Here is a 5,272-nt window from a genome sequence, read left to right as displayed (position 1 = left end):
TAGCAATTTTCTGATAGTAAAATCAAATCCCTATTCAACCGCTAACTATAAAATGAGCAATGAGAGGAAGATATAGTCATACGTTATATAATTTTGAAACGCTCCCGCATAATGCTACTTTTGCATTGAAAAATAAGACCCACTTAACATGTACACTGTCTTATCTTCCTATTGTGGTACTATTAATCTGTTTAATTTTCTTGAGTTAATACAAATTAACTTACACATAATAATCTCGGACAAACTATATCGATTGTAGTTTATCTTTTTTATATAATATAAGTTCACAGTATTAACTTTGGAGACAAACGAGCATATCTATTTTGTTTCATTTTATTTGTGAGAGGACATATATCACTTTCCAAACTTGAAGGAGACCAGCACCATTGTTCCAAGCATGATGACAATCTGACAAAGAAAAAGAAAAAGAAAGAGCATTACCTTTTATGCATCAATTATTCCCGCATTTCAAATAAAAAATTAACAAGTGGGATCAATGTTGTTGTAAATAGGAATTAAAGCCACAGAAATAGGAACTTTTAAGAAATGACGTGTTCTTTTGCTTTTAATATCCGGCCTAGGGAATCTACATCGTCCATACATAGGCAAAAGTGTAGGGAACAAATATTTTAAATACTAATGCTAATTAAGTACTAATTGTACAAGTAAATATTTTATGATCACTCTGTACATATCATATCTTTAGGATAAGATTTCAACTTTTCAAAAATTGGATCCACCTATCAATAAGGCCGGATCCAGGATTCGGATTCGATACTTTATCATAACTTATTTGATTAATTAAGTTAGACATTAGTTATTTATATTTATTTACTGATTTCTTTTAAAATACATATATAAATTCGAGTCAAAATTACTAAGTTGATGAAATCATAATTGTTGAACTTGATAACCGCCGGTGCATATTAAACTAACAATCTGATCAACTATTCGAATTAATCTCGTCAGCATCGTATTAATTACGTACTCAAATACATTAAAAAACGTATGCGCACAGTTAAGCATGCATTAAACAAATAAGAAGCCAAAGGAAACTTGCAAGCCATATCTCTCAGCTATATATGATTGCTTGAACTTGAAGAGAAAATGTTAACAGATTAAGCAAGAACAACAAAATTAGCTCCTTTTGATTTATCCGACGGTATTTGATTGGACACAAAATTTACGAAAGAAAGAAAAAGTTTTGAATTATGGTCTAAAATGTGATAAAATATAGTTATAAAAGTACGTCATTAAGGATAAAAAGAAAATTAAGAAGTGATAGATTTCTATAGATGAAGGGGCTGCATTTTTGGGAAAGAAAGATAATGGCAAAAGGAAGACCTTTAATTAAGAACCAACATCTCATGTCGACCGCCTCTGCAATTGCTACTACACTGTTAATTATATTCGGATACAGTAATTCACAATAGTGGTCATGGAATAATTACAATATTGTGACTATATCTTCTGCTGATAAAGGGAAGACGATATACCAAGCTTGTCTCATCAGCCAGGTTTGAATTCCGGCAAGCAACTCGGCTCGTATGTATACACTTTGCAAAGAAAATTGGGTCATGAGGTGAGTAATTATATTCAACAATTATTTGTCAATATTATTCTTGAGCGCTACTGAGTAAATGGGGATCGTTTCCAAAATAAGAAGATTTTTTTTTTTTGAATTGACTAATAAAAATAAGTGTCGCACAAATGAAACGGAATAATAAGCTCAACAAATCCTATTAAACATGTCACGACAAAGGCGGATTTAACACAAATATAGCCAATCTTCTTTATTTCCAACAAAGGAGAAGAATATTGGCATCTACTTTGCTAGCTAGAATATTAGGTCTATATATTTTGCATATTAAGAAACTACTAAAATGGATTTAATGGAGCCTATGCCACGTCACTTTCAGCTCAATCCTTAAGAGATATAATTACAATAAAACTCTCAAGTAGTGACAAATGTCCATGTTAATGTATGCAAAAAGTGAAGCAAACGCATCTTAAATTTTGTCCTCCCACTAGTAACTAGTTTATACATCTTTATCCTTAGTAATAGGAGATTGAGTTATATGAAGGGGTCAATTTCCTTCTTTTCGCACCGAATTTAAATTGGCTCCTCAACCAACAAAAGGGTGGGAATTATATATATTTTATATTTTTATATATGTGATTTTTAATATGTAACTAGCGATTAATGGGTTAATTAATCAGCAATTAGCAGTTACCACGTCCCACATATACGACAAGTTGAGGAAACAAGAAAATAACAAGTTAACATCAACATACGCATTCATCTTATCCATTAATGAGTTAAAGTTCAAAAAGTGAAGAGAAAACTATTTAATTAATGACTAATTAATGTTCAAAAAGTGAAGATTAAACTAATTACTTATTGACTAATTTTGTTCAAAAAGTGAAAAGAAAACTAGTAATTAAAGTGCAAAACGTGAAGAGAAACAAGTATTTAAATACTGCTGATTAACGTATCGTCATGTTGAGCCCCAGCAAGTGGGGAGGTAAATATAAATAAACAAAAGTCTAATTCTTAAGTTTTGAGTCCTTTTATTTGGTTAGTAGGATAATTAGGTATAAAAATTAGTAAAACTTACACAAATAACTACCTTTTAACAACTTCTAATAAGTTATAGCTATAAGTTGAAGATTTATAATTCGTAGCTGTTTTTGGCTGTATTTCAGTTGTATCTTGCGTTTTTGAAATACAATGAAATACAGCGTAGCTGTTGAATTAAAAAAAGGTCATATTTATGGCAATAAAAATCTTTCTCAAATTATATGGTAATTTGGATTAATGGTTCCATGATTCACGCAAACCTCATGAGGTTCCATTACAGCTAACATCTCTCTATCAAAATTAGTCCATTCAAAAGTTTTTTGTTGGTTTTGTTGTATTCGGTTGTATTTCGCGTTTTTGAAATACACGAAAATACAAAATTTGGCAGAGTAAAAATAGGCTGTATTTATGGAACATATTCTCTTCTTTCATTTTAAATGGTAAGTCAAATTAAATCAACCATTTATCACGCATAACGGCTAAAGTTTCATAACAACCCACGTTTTTCTCTCCAAATTACTCCATTCCAAACTTTTAGAAATACTTCCAAATGCAGAAAAATATATACTGGAATACAATGAAATATGGTTGATTGTTTAAGAAATATAAAATTGTAGTATGCGTATATACAATGGAATACAATGAAATGTATCAGAAACTGTTTCGTAAATTAGAAATACATTGAAATATAGCGAAATATACTGAAACAGTACACTGAAATATACAGAAATATGCTGAAACAGTACATTGAAATATAGCTAAATATACTGAAATATACAGAAATATACTGAAACACCACAACCACAAACCCTACCGAACCACCACAACAACTGGAAAAACCCTTCTCCTTCCTCCGCCGCCTTTCTTCCGATCCACCATCCTGCTCCACTCCAAAAACCCTACCGAACCACCAGAACAAACTGGAAAAAAACCTCCTCATTGAGGAATCAAGTCTTTGAGGCAAAGTTTGCAAGACTTTTCTACCAGTCATACCAAGAAGAAAAGGTTGATTTGAAGCAGTAAGATACTTTCCATAACAACTTTTTAAACGTATAGCATTGTCCGTTTTTTTCACAAATTCAACAAACCATTTTGCATTTTTTGAAGCACCGTTACGATCTTGTGTTACTGATTCTTCATCTTCATCAGCTGCTAAATACTTGTCATGATGACTTTGTAAACGTACTACTTTTGCTTTGTGGAATAACTCCATTGCTGGTCTTTTTGTTAATGGACTCTGTTCAAACAAAGAAAAAATAAAAAGATAATGAAATGATAACTGCTCCCTCTTTTTCAGATCTGAGTGTATTCTCAGATTTGGCGTCGTTCCACCACCATCGCTGCCACCTCATCATCATCATTAACAGGAGCAACGGCAGCGGCATCGACGGCTTAAGCAGCCGCCTGAGTAAAGTCATGGTTGTTATTCGACTAGGAAGCAGCAGCAACGATGTTACTATAGTTTCTACGAGCTTTAACGCTCAGTTGCCTCAAGAAGTTTGGCTGAAGGAGAAGAGAGGCCGGAGATAGAAAAAGAGAGGGAGAGAGGCGGTAGTGAGGGGAAGGGGAGAGAGGAGAGAAATTTTTCTTAGGGTTTGGAGAAGATGATAAATCTTAAATGTGTAGTGAAAGAGAATAGAGAGGTACATGTATTTCAAAAATTACTGGACCAGTTATGAAATGTAATTTTGAAAAAATAAAGCTACAAAAATTAAATAAAAAATAAGGTAGGTATTATTCATAAATAAGTCTTAGAGGTAGCTATGACAAGTAAATTTTCCTAAAAATTAATGATTGGGCTGTTATCTATTTCAACAGATCTCAACCACTTGGCATAAACATCTTGCAGATAGTGGCAGATTTTTTTTTTTTGTTTTTTTTTTTTGATAGTGGCGGATGGAGTTCTGGTTGGATGTGCGAACAAAGATTTCATATTGATAATTAAAAAAAGAAAAGAAAAAAAGCTACATATAAGGTCTGAGTTAGTTTTAATGGTGTGAGACATTTCGTTTAAAAAATCGGGCCGGTTCGACTAAAAATCAACAATTTCACATCATATTAAAAATGGTGTTGGACCAACTAACTACCTTTGGTGATGGGTAATGTGAGTTTCGGAGAAAAGATTGTTGAATGTGCGAACAAAAGTTCATATTAAAATTGAAAAGAAAAATGCTACATGTAAGTGGTTGGATACTCACAGTGATATAAGGCCTTTTAGAGAAGACTATACGAGTTTAATCCAAAACAGATAAATCCATCAAATTTAAATTCTAGATATGTACACATCTGCTCAAGAAAGCCCTCATCAGTATGTCCATTAATATTAGATCATACTATGTATTCATGAAGTGCTATTAGTTAACCATCAAAAAGTGGTTGTTGGCCAACTTGCCATGGACAACTTGAACATGTAGTTAATAAATTGAACTGCTATATAGTATTAGTACCCTGACTCTTTTGGAGGTGTCAAAAGGCAATATATTATATTACCAAATGTATATGTATCATTACAAAAGGAAGTACTATTGGGAGCACTTTTTGGATACTAGTGGAGTTATCAGAGAAATTGTCCCTTTAAAAGAAGTTCCTACTTTGTATCTCCAAAGTAGGTAAGACAAATAAATTAAGGAGGAATTATCCAGAGATAACCCCGGCTTTTTGCTTAATTATTTTCGTTAATTGCAAGTCAAT

This window comes from Lycium barbarum, chromosome 5, assembly GCF_019175385.1.
Source record: "Lycium barbarum isolate Lr01 chromosome 5, ASM1917538v2, whole genome shotgun sequence".
Classification (NCBI taxonomy): Eukaryota; Viridiplantae; Streptophyta; class Magnoliopsida; order Solanales; family Solanaceae; genus Lycium; species Lycium barbarum.
This window is presented reverse-complemented; position numbering follows the sequence as displayed.